We start from the raw sequence: 12,968 nt of genomic DNA, 5'->3' as shown, positions 1-12,968 counted from the left end.
TAATTTGTGATTTCTTCTTCTAAGGAGAGCTCCAGACAATCGTCAATTAGATAAACATTTTTCTTCCTTGATTAGTGGTAATCTATAGTTTTGAATCTATGGAAATGTTTGTAAAATGTTTTTAATTAGTTTCGATAGTTTAATTCTTATTTGGATAAAAAACATATAAACCTGTATCCATCGTTCCCAAGATTATATAAACGACTTCTGAACAAACACTGTCGATCTTTCCAAGCATTATCTTACTCCGCAAGCCTTTTCATTTGTAGCGTTTGAGAACATATGGAACATCCAACGAGAACAAACCCAAAATGGAATGTATTGAAAAGGATCTAATGTCCATGGGCGTCTCTATCTCACTATACATATGTCACATGTCGATCTTGTACTCTCAATTCCAACGATGTTTGATGGAATTTGATGGTACTTTCTCGCCGTTTATTGTGACATTCTTCTTAGGATTATCCACATTGAAAGTTGTTCAAAATAATTTAAGAAAAGTCCATTCGAGAAATTTACATTGTTGTTTTTCTACAATAAATTTCCAAACAGAACAAGAACCAATTTTACATGAAAACGTAAAACGCTTAAAAATTATAGTTTGGTACACTAAATATTTCAAGTTAAAAACCAATGTAAGAAAATAAAAATCCACTTTGATTGTGATCTTTATATTAAGATTAGAAGAAAGCGATTATAAATTGAATAAAGAGAGAGTAAATTGTACAATAATAGTAAATAGTTTATAAATTGATCGATTTCTCAAGTGTAAAGTGTTCTCGAAAATTCTTTGCCATTTTCTAATGCTTTGAGAGATGTCCAATAAGTGTCTCGTTAACAGGAAACGATGTTGGATAGAGAAATGACTTTGAATTTTTTGGAGATTTTTTTAATGATGGAATTCCGAGGCCAAGGAAATTTTGTGGCATAGTGGCGCGAGCCAAACAACACGCTTTCCATCAGTTTCACTCTCCCTTTCGCTTGTTTTTGTCTCCGTCTCTCTCTCTCTGTGTGGTGTTTGTTTGTTTGTTTGTTGCTGTTGTTTACCTATTTACATAGACAACAACAAATACTGTCAAAATGTTGTCTATGCACACACACATACACTATATGTATGTGCCCCAAACACCACTCAGACATATTTGTTGTTGACTTTTGCCGCTTCTTTTTCTCCCATGTTGGTTTTTTTTTTTTTTTTTCTTCTGTTTTCTGACAATGCGCGTAAATTGTTTACTTGGTCTACAGCAAATTATAACCCGAATGGCAAAGAATCGCTATGAGTCTTTTGACTCTCTGGTAATTTGATAGCCAAAATGCGGGTTGAATTTATATTTGCGGTTGATTTTGATTTTCTGATTCTTCTTTTATCGCAAGTTCTTTAGTCAAGTTGTCTGTCGTCTGTCTTGAAATGTTTCTGATTCTTTTCTTTTGGATTTTTTGGTTCTCATCAAAAGTTATATAATTATAATGAGCAAATTTATTGCCTTATCATCTGATACCAAAGAAGAAAAAAAGTGAAACACAACTGATGGCTTTCCCACGTATTTTATACAAGTTGAAAATAAATCATTTTCATTATTTTTTTTTGTTTAATAATTTTATATGTGTAGTAGATATGCGCATAATTATCATGTTAAATTTGTATCTAATTTCGTTATTTTCTTTCTCTCTCTCTCTTTTCAGGTATGTTTTTATGCTGACTGATTGGCATGCAAATCAAAAATTGGTTGACTTTAATATTTAAGAGAAAAAAGCATATATGTACATACATATGTACATATGTATGTATGTATATATAAATTTTTGATTGATAAGTTACTTGATTCGAACAGACGCTCAGCAATGGATAAAAAGGGTGTTCTAAGTGAGGAACTTTTGTCAAAATATTCTTATCTTTATCTATCTGTCATCATCATTGCCATCCAATTGGCATTTACTTATGTGTGTGTGTTTTATTTGAAGAATGTGTGTCTTTTCCGGTGCAGCTGGCAAAAATTTCCATACAAAACTTATCAATGAAATTTTGAAGATAATTCGATTTCTTGTTGGGAATGCATAACAAGCGATGAGAGAAGGAGGCCTTTTCCATTTGATTTATAAATAAATATTTCAAATACTAAATAAATACAAAATGTTTAAGGGTAAATATAGATAAGAGTGTGGGATACATGAAATACATATGTATGTACATTGCAATTAAAGCTAGTTAGGCCGAATGTCATTTACCCATAACCATCTGCTGTCCTATTCGAAGGTCCTGCTAGTGTCACTTTGCTAATTTCCTTCAGCAAAGTGGTTTAAACTGTCCCCCTACCATGCAACATGAAACCTGCAATTCGATTGGCCAATCCCTTGCAGTCTGTCTTATCAGTTTGAAGTTCTTTTTGTGCTTTTGATTAGTAAATCCTTGTGGAAGGTGTTGCTTTGGATGCTTTTTGCTGCCTCAAGCTGCCACTCAGGCCGATTCAGTCTTATTTTGCGCGGTGGCCTAGTACACGCGTTCTGTACGTAAGGTAATTGTAGTGCCCTTACGACTCTAATAACTGGCCACATTATGATGTTTCCTGTTTCAGTTCATTTTGGTACTAACAATCCATATTGCCTTGGATCTGTGCCTAATGACCATCTTCCTGATGAAACTTTAAATCAAAAATTATGTCCTGTATTTCGTAGAAACCAACAGTCTGTGTTGCTTCGTTCGATATGAAACAGCATGATATTTAAGATCTCAATCTATGTTAATCAATGCTCTGCAAAGTTTTCTCACTGAAAACTGAGGTTCAGAACAACAACAGGTCATAAATTTGTAATAAATTGCAATTTATTAAATCAAATCAAATCATTTTAGTTTGTGGTCTTCTGCTATTAAATTTCAATTCAAAATTGATTATGGATGAAAGAAAATAAAATCATTTTGAATTTTGGCAAAAGTGGAAAACATTTTTTCACTTTATTTGTGTTGAAGACTTTATTAAAAAGTTCGGCCATTACCTAATCTATGTTTAATCTGTATTTATTATTTTTCTCTTATCTCTGTGTAGTACAGACTTAGATTTAGTTTTTTTTTTTTTTTGTCGACATTCTCCATCGATGTTTTGTCGTCACATTTTCGATGACAATTCCTTACCGACTATACATTTCTTAATCTCTGAATCGTCGCCGAGGCGTCGTAGACAGACAATTGTTCAATATTGTCGTCAATATTTTCTGAGACTGCGTTTTAGTTTGCCCGCAGAAATTTCCAAATGTCATTCTAATTAATTGCAATTAAAAGTTTTTTTTTTTCCCCCGACGCGACGAGTTGCAGTAATAACTAAAAATGTTATATATGAAAATAAATATGTATACAAATATGTGGAAAATATAAAAAAGCAGAGGGATAGAGAGAAAATGAGGCAAATACTGCGTTGCATTAAATGAAATCTTCCTGTTTTGAGGGGTAAATGAGTGAGACAGAGGGGGTAGAGAGAGAGAGAGGACTTCAATTGAAAAATTTCAAATAAATTGCATAAACTACAACTGGCATAAATTGTTGGTAGTGGTGAGTGGAGGCTAACAAAGCAAGAGAGCGTGTGCGGAGGTGTAGGTTGTGGTGGATGATGAGGGAGGAGGAGGATGAGATAGATTTCATTGTGCGTGCGCACTTAACCGCAAAGTTGGCAAATGTTTTCTATATATATCCCTCTAGCCATATGTTAAAAAGTATAAAGACCCTATACATTCAAATTATAACAACTGAATATATACAATACAAGTTCAGCACTGAGATCGCAAGGATCGAGTGAACCAGAAAGAGTATTAAATACCTACATTTGAAAAGTCATCATCCAAATGGCTCTCTAAGTTAGCTTGTGTTGGTTTATTACTATTCCGATTGCTTTAGATTTTCATATAATATTCATGTGGTTTTTATGATCACTATTAATTATGTTTACGCCGTAAAACTTGGATATTTGCTTAAAATTTGAATATAATTTTCTTGTGTTGTTTTCTTCCCTGGGAAAAAGTAAATATCATTGGATAGTACTTACTTTCACTCAATTAGCTTTTAAATCAATTTCATTTTTACACACACACATACACAAACACACACACACACACAGACACAAAACAAAATGATGAAAACAGATGCTTTTAAGACTCTTACTTTTTTTTTTTTTATTTACATTTTTCATTACCTAAAGTGGTCATCAATTTTGGTTGGTTTGATGATAAAAAAAATAAATATAATGTAAAGAAGAAGAAAAATGTAAAAAAACGAGAAGATATTCTGTCATGATGCAAAACAATTTTTCAATATTCAATATTTGATATGATTGATTGATGGCGGACGACTGGCCGAGGGAAGGAAGGAAGGAAGGAAGGAAGGAAGGGAGAATGGATAAGACGATATGTCTATATCATTCTGCATCTCATCTATGCTACTTACTTTTCCACTCATTTATTGAGAGACTTTTTTTAAGAGAGTATAGTATATGACACAATTTATTTCAATTAAAGTTGATTTATACAAAATTGGCGGCGGCCCCCACCTCTCCGCCTTTCCCCCGCAGACGACACTCCTTGAAAACCCAACCCAACTTGATTGATGAAATGCACAAAAAAATACAATAAAACAAAAAACAACAAATTAGAGCAGTAGCCAAATGAATAAAAAAAATAAAAACAAAAATACAATCCCTCGCGGATTGAAAGAAATATAAAGATTTGGCAAACTGATATTGATAAATGATGGAAATAAAAAGAAACAAATACATAATATATACATAGGTATATTTATTATATTGCTATATATACCTATGTATATGTATATATGTATGTACATAAAAAACCCAAAATACTTAAAGCTGATAAGAATTTATATTTCTCCCCCCTTTTTTTGCAATTGCCGCCGTCCTGCCCGTCCCAGCCCCTCACTTGTAATCCGCTTACTTTTTTAACTTTTACGCATGGGCGTAGCAAAAATTCATTCCATGTTTTAGTCTCTATTAGATGGTTCAAGTCTCAAATTTTAGTTTGTTTAGTAGAAAATGTAGTTTTTTCATTCATTCATTTATTCACTAATATTGTTAAGAGTTCATGCTGTATTGGTATTTTCTACTTAAATATGTAGTTTTTATTTACATCAAAAAACAATGCAGTCGACCAAAAAGACTTAATAATGTTTTTGTTAGTGTTAATTTGTTAGTTAGAGGCTTATAAGGTTCAAAAGTAAAGCATAAATAAAGGTTATAATCAAACATCTGTCAGCCTTAGCCTATAATATATGGATATGCATAGTTCTGTGTTAAGAGAGGGGTGTAGGGAAAGAGGGGAAGTAGTTAGTGAGACTTCTATTTGGATGCATAGGAAAAAAGTTTTGTAATCCCATGTTAGGAAAGGAAAATTTTAGAATATCTAATGGAATAACAGTTATTGATCAGTTTATAAGGAATAAGGATGGCAAAGATAAGTCTTGGATAAGGGAGTAATGGAGGCTTTATAGAAGAAGGAATCTATGTGAATGCAAAAGTAGGGATAAATATTAAATAGAAAATCTTTATATCTATCGATGTTTTCATCTTTTCGTAGACTTTTGTCTTATGTTTATTGATTACCCATATTTGACCAGAAATGGGATACATTTCATAATATGTATATAAAACGAGAATGGATTGGTGTATATACAAGGATGATCAAATATATTCTTCTTGTTGAAAATAGAGATAAAGATGGATTACAATTCACTGCCAATGAAGAGATCTGTAGAAAAATTTGGACCGAATTTGCAATTGGCCCAAAAATCAGATTTCAAATACAAATCTCTTGAAGTTTGCATCATTAAAAGTATTTTAAGTGCAATTCGCAGAAGATCAAATCCTATTTAAACCACAATTAGTTGCTTAAATTTCACCTTTTGTTTAATCATTTACACACATCTGATACGTCTTTTACCTTTTGTTTTTGACTCAAATGGAATTCCCTTTTGGGCCAAGAATCTTTTCCTTTTCTTTGATAATTTCCTCTTAAATCGAACAGAAGATATTGATTACGCCCGTGACTTTTTTGTTTTTGAAATGCATTTTGTGATTATCTTTTTTTAAATTAAACTCGCATTAATTTTAGTTGGCGATGAAAGGTTTTTAGTCGTTCGTTTGGTTTGGTCGTTTGGTCGCTTACCCGGTTTTTAGTCTCTCTGTGTGTGTGCAAATCAAATTAACCAAGACAAGTAGAGATATATTTATGGCTAACTGACAAGTTCACAGCTTGCCAGAAACCAAAAACAAAGATAAACAAAATATAAAAAATATAAAAAAAAAAACCCAACCTACGGCAATGTGAACGACCGATGCCGGTTAAAAAATTGACTGACTTTTTGTTGCTGTTGTTGTTGTTGGTATTGCCGTAAATCGTTTAAGCCAAGTTTCATGCAAATGATTCGGTTCAACACTAATCGCAGGTGTCAGTCACACGAATCGAAATGCCGTCGCGTCGTTTGCTGGCAATTAGCAAGAGCTTCGCACGCCTGAACCGTGAGTCAGACACTCGACTATGAGAGTCACTTCATTCAGTCAGCCAGTCAGTCAGTCAGTCAGTTGGTCTCACTGTCATTCCACTGAGAAACGTCAGCGGCGACACAGAACTGAATTGAGAAAATCAAAATAAAAACTGTAACAGGTTTGATTATGTCTTCCCCCCACTGCCCACAACTTTTTCGTCTTCTTTGCTATTGTACGTACGTTTGTAGTGCATTGCGAGTAACGGTAACTGTAGCATTAGCTCAATGTGCCCCCATCCCTATTGCATACTCTAAGCAAGTAAAAGGTATATCTGTACATGCATATTATCAAAATGCAAGTAAGAGTAAGAAAAAAGGTAAACAAAGCTAAAAGTAATATATTTTCCATTAATTATTTAAATGGGATAACTTTGGCCGTAGACTGCGATGGAGAAACAGAAAAATTATATGAATTCGATATTTCGGCTATCGCTTAGCTCCATTCCTCATGAATATCTTTATGAATGGGTCACTTGAGGCCCTTTTGATTTTAACTGGGCTAACTTCGGTAATGTTTAAGTGTACATACATACATATGTAAAAATAGAGAGACCCAAAAAGGAGAGAGAGAGAGGGAGTCAAAAAATGTCCTCAATAAAGGAAAAGTTTATAATATTTTGATCTCTTATAAAAATCATGTCTCGAATCGCTTAGCTCGCAGAGAGAAGAGGGAGAAAAGTCTCCAAATATGTCCTCAATGAATGTATGATGAAAAGAAAACTGATATAAAGCTTAGCTCTTAGTTCATATGAATTGCCTAAAAGAGAGAATGAATGGTGATCAGAGCGGTTCGAATCATTCTATTAAATTTTTTTAAGGGATAAGGAAGATGAAAGGACATACAGGAGATATTCATGAAATATATTCTAAGACTGAACATCCTTAGAGGCAGAGACTTTTGACAAAAGTTTATATTTCTCTTTTTGTTTTTGGAATATGTGTTAATTTTCTTATTAACCACAATTAATGTGTGATTCTGTTTACGAATAGACTAAAAAAAACAACACAATTTGCTGGGTGTCACAAAGTCGCTAACCAAAAAGGAGAGCTGAATGTGCCGCCGCCTCTGGGGCAATGTTGCAACGCCCACTCAACCAACACACACACACACACACTTGTCGACAAATTTTGAGTTTTTTTATTATTATGTTTTTATTTTTATTTATGCGGCCGGCATTTGTTTTTTTTTTCGGTCTGTGTTTTTTATATTCTTCCGTTTTTTTTTTTTTTTTTTTTTTTTTTTTATAACTTATTTGAATTTCTTTTTAGCTGCCGCTGCTGGCGGCTCTCTAGCACATTGTCAACATTTGCTGTTGTTTTTGTTGGACTACTAAAATTTACATTTTATTAGCTTGTCATAAACGAGATTTCATTGTTTATACTATATAGTATACAAATAGCCTTATATATATATATATATATATATATTGAAATATATATATAGAATACTATATACGCTTTGTTGTTCCGTTTTTGTGTTATTGTGTAACCGTAATGTCAATTCAAATACATTTTCTAAGATTAAGTGAGCTTTTGTAGCTGCATTCATTGAGATTGCTTAATTGATGTTGTCACATTTATTAAAGAATTTACATAATATAATTTACTTTACATATTCGTGTATTCGCCACACTCTTTGTTTGTGTGTGCGGGCGTGTGTGTTGCTTAGTCTAAACCAAAACCAAGTCTGGTCAATGAAAACACAACAAAAACATGATTCAAAGACCGTAATCTGTCTCGCTTCACCATTTGTTTGGGCCTTTTTGACTGCCTTCGTTGGCCGGATATTGCAACGTCTGAGATTGCTGGGTAGATGCTAACAACCATCTACTGCCATCTAGATTCTAGACAATGGATATGACAATTAAATATAGTCATTGGTATGATATTAGGTTTTGCGAAAATCAGTTAAAGTATCTCGTAAACTCTTTTTGTTTGATTTCACTTCTTGCATTTTATAAATCATTCTATAAATACCAGCGATGTATATTTGTCTTTGTCTGCGTGTTTTTTTTTTTTTTGTTTTTTGCATTATAATGAGCTCTTTTCATTTTCAGTTTATTCTATTTCTGGCCATGATCATTTTTTTTCTACAAACTCATTGTTACAGCTTAGTCATGTCATAGTCAACCGGAAGAACATGTATCCATACATATATACTTGTTAGTTAGATTCTGATGTTTATTTATGGATTGATTCATTAATTCAACAATAACTAAAAAAATATATCTATGTATTAATATTAATTGAAAACTATGCGTAATATATGCAAATTCAATTAATCAACATTTAATTACATTCTACGCGATTCAATACTCATCGCCCTGCCTGCCTGCCCCTCCCTCCTTTTCATCAGTTATTTGCCCCAAAATGTGCTGCATATTTACACGTTTTTTTTATTCTACCATAAATTCTCACGAAAAAAGGCGTTTTAGAGTCATTTTATTTGGCATACCCTTTATTTAAAAGTAGGTGGAAAAATGTCACATATATATTTTGTATTCAGTTTACTAAAACTTTGGAAAATTTGAACAATATTGAGAATGACTTTTCGTTTGCCAATAAAAACTCTGACATCATAAAAAGTTAATCAACTTTGACCTTTACAATGAAGTGTCCATAGATACGTATCTGATAAGTATACGACTAAAGAATAAACTAGGATATAGAGAGGAGTTTGGCCGAAAAGCATATCCTCATTATATAGGTTGGTGAATTATATATAGGTAAATATATTACTGATCTACATCTATGGCAAGAGTATCTCTATGGCGATGTGGTGACCTCCTATGTTTTGTTGTTATTTCATGCAGCTATACAGTGAAATGGTTTATAAAAGTGGCCAAAATGTATGTAACAGGCAGAAGGAAGCTTTTGCGATCCCATAAAAGATATATATTCTTTGATCAGCATCAAAAGCGGAGTCGATTTAGCCGTATGAACACCTAGATATCTGAGATTATGAGAGATAGAACCATCAAATTTAGTATGTAGACTCGTAAAATCTTAACCGATTGCTTCTGCAATTCTTTGACTATTACTAATTTCTACCAAGATTGATTAAAATCAAACTAGAAACATGCAAAATATACATAGACACGTATGAAATTGTCTTACTAGGCGGTCCAGAAGTGCGGAGTTGGCCGTGGGCTAGTGGCGGCGCTAGAGTGCATATGTAAAAACAATTTCAGAGACATACATGGTATACTGAAGTCGGCGAGACGACTTACTTACTTTTTTTTTTATTTTATGTTTAATGGCGCCTCTAGGTAGATTTGTGCGCTGTGTTTTGTGTCGATGATTTTAATTTATTGCCTAGTTAAAATGTGCAAATTTGCTGCCGTTTGGTGTTGCTTGGTATTATATGCTGAGGGGAAAATTGTGTTTCTATTATATTTATTGTTGCCGATTAGCATAACGATAGACAGACCGACAGGCAGACAGACAGACATACAGACAGAATGTCTACAATAGCAGCAACAACAACAGCAATGGCAATCAGAATCAACAACAAGGTAAACGGGCAGGCAGCCAGGCAACTAACTTGCATTGCATTGCATTGAAAAGATAAATTGAAGAAGATGCACTTGGCTGCCGACTGCCAGCCATTGCCTTTTGTTTCTGCCATTGTTTTGTGCGAATGGTTTGACCATAATGGCACCAACAACAACAACTCTGACATCATCAGCAGCACCAGCAGCCGGAGATGTACACAGAAAACCTGATCAACTCTGACCTTTACAACTGTCGCTTATCATCTGACCTTCGGAGTCGTCAGCCTTCTCCCTTTATGGATTTCTATATACCCAGTAAGCATTAATACTATTCGACTAGAGAGTGAACTAGAATAGTTCTTTTTTACCTGTCAAAATGTAAAAGTGCTGAAATACTCAAAGGCCACTTACTTCGACAACTTCTGTCCGAGTCCTTTTTGTTGATATTTTTTTTGCTGTCTTCTTCCCTCATGGGTATCTTAATGTCGTTGTCCTCGATTTGTTTAATTATTGCAAATGGAATAATATATTGAAAAACAAGTTGAATCAAAGGGGCATTTGATGGCCTCATAAAATATATACATATTTCAAAAATGCAATAATCTTTAAATGAACAAGAATTGAAAATAAAATTTTTAATAGCTGAGTTTTCAAGGTGACTTTACCTACCTTCCTTAACCCAGATTGGGGATTTGACAGGGGCCACTCCATCTCTCTCTCTCTCTCTCTCTTTCTTTCTCATCCTCCCTCCGTCCCTCTCTATCTATAACACTGTGCAACACCAAAAATCAAACCGCACCGGACCTTTTTTTCTGAAAGTACATGTATTGAATAGCAAAACCCTATTTGGGTTTTTCAAAGTTAGCTCGTTTTTTTTTTTTATAGCGAGTTGAAATTTTTCATTTTGGGGGTATTTTTTAGTTTGTCATATGAGGTAAATATGACTTATATATCGATTTCTTCTTCATGCATTCGACCTAAATCATCCTTATTTATTGTAGAAATATTGTTAATGGTTAAATAAATTAATTTTATAAATGTTATATAACACAAAATGACTTTTTCAGCTACAGTTCTAGAAAAAATTACAATTAAGCCCTTTTTAAAAGTAATTATGGACGTATTTTTAATTTATTGCTATTTTTTTGTGAAAATAATAATATTTTGGAAGTATTTCCAGTATTTTTTCTGGAGATACAAGTTCTTTATGAATTCTGTTGGCATCCTTTTTCTCACTTTCAGCTCTTAGTTTCCAATTTTTATTTTTGTACTGATCGCCCTTGAACCGAGTGTCCCAATCGCATAAAAAACACATGTGTTTAGTGTAGCCGCCTTGGAGTCCGGTTAGCATGGCAACGACTTTCAAGTCGCAACACACTCGCCAATTGTGTTTTTTGTACTCCACCAATTCTAAAATCCATTTCATTTTTTCAAACGTCTCTTTAGTGTCAGTTCCATATGCAATGGGGATCGATGGCTTTGAATTGTTTTTTTCAAGCAATACGGCTTTCAAACTAAATTTTGAACTATCAATGAATAGTCTCCAATCGTTTGGCCTGTACTGAACACCCATTTCATTCATGAGAGGCAAAATATCGTGACAATAAGCCAAAGTATTTTCTTGGTTCACCGTAAAAAACTTTTTGAAGTGTTCCTTGCGATTTCGATAGGCTGTGACTCTTGTACCCGTTGCTAACAAGTTATGGGATTTTAAAAAAGATGCTAACATTTCTGATTTTCTCTGCGTTAGCTCTAATTTTGCAACCATTTCATCCAACTTGCTTTGTGTTATAAGAACTGGGTGATTTGATACTGATGGTTCGGGGATATACTCGGAATAATCATCAAATACAGTCGCATCGGGGTAAAGACTAACATTGTCTGTGCCTGAATATTTTGGTACTGGAATATTTTCGGAATGATCCAGGGGCAGTTGCACACTCGGAACGGACACGTAGACTTTGTTTTTCGCCTTTCTTTTGTTAAGTCCAGCCACATTATTGGCACAAGCATAACAATTTTTTGGGTCATGTTCTCCTAGATTGTACCACATCATTGGTGCACCAAATGGCATTTTATTTTGTTTTTTATGCATCCAGTTAACTAACCCGACATAACAAGCTCTGCAAACTGTGTTTGGCGCCCACGATTCATTAAGTATAACATCACAATTAAAGTAATGTCGAAATGCCGTAACAAAATTTTCACTAACTGATCCGTGCTTATCACTCGCCGGGGGTAAAACGTCCGCAACAGTAGCAGAAGTTATTAATATTTGCTGGACACTTGCACATTTTGCTTAAACTTGGGACTTTAAACTGCGGGCACCTGTTCTTAATACTGATTTTTACGACAGTAAGTAAGCTTACTGTAAGTTTTGTAAGCTGTGCTTGAGTATATGCCGATACTTACCGGAGTCAATGGCTATCGCTCATATACTTTGAACTATATTCTATTAGAATCCGAACGGAGAATTTTTTTTTATAAATTACATATGCATGTGTCACACCTAAAACCCACTTCTGAGAATGTCGGTTGCAAATCACATTACCCAGTAGAAGATTGTAAATGGAGAAGCTGTCAGGAAGGCTTCGGCGGGGAGTGCGACTTATAGGAACAATAGAAATGCCAGACTCGTACGTTTAGGTAGATAATTAATATAAGTTTATTAATTAATTGAGACTTAACAATAAAGTGACGTTTGCAAGGTGATGCCGTTGGATTCGTTCGTGGTGGCCGTTCGTTACCACCGATCGTAGGAGCTTATTCGTTCGCACCCTTTCTCGTCAACGTTTTTTTACCAACTCTTTGATACTTATCGATAACACCAGGGGTAGAGCATAACGTCGCTTGCCCAGGGCTGAATCAGTATGTTAATGAACTGTCTGGTGACAGCTCGGCCAATCCTGCATTCGGATCGCCCTCGATTCGAGTAT

The 12,968-nt window shown here is 34.1% G+C and overlaps 1 protein-coding gene across 23 annotated transcripts in view; it reads left to right on the top strand.

Annotated features, from left to right (window-relative positions):
• The window catches only part of Rbfox1 (RNA-binding Fox protein 1), a 150,754-nt gene that overhangs the window by 32,637 nt on the left and 105,149 nt on the right, over positions 1–12,968 (top strand). The window lies entirely within an intron of this gene.

Source organism: Drosophila tropicalis, unplaced genomic scaffold (genome assembly GCF_018151085.1).
Source record: "Drosophila tropicalis isolate 14030-0801.00 unplaced genomic scaffold, ASM1815108v1 contig_1190, whole genome shotgun sequence".
Lineage (NCBI taxonomy): Eukaryota > Metazoa > Arthropoda > Insecta > Diptera > Drosophilidae > Drosophila > Drosophila tropicalis.
The sequence above is the reverse complement of the archived record's forward strand: the minus strand, read 5'-3'. Positions and strand labels throughout refer to the sequence as shown.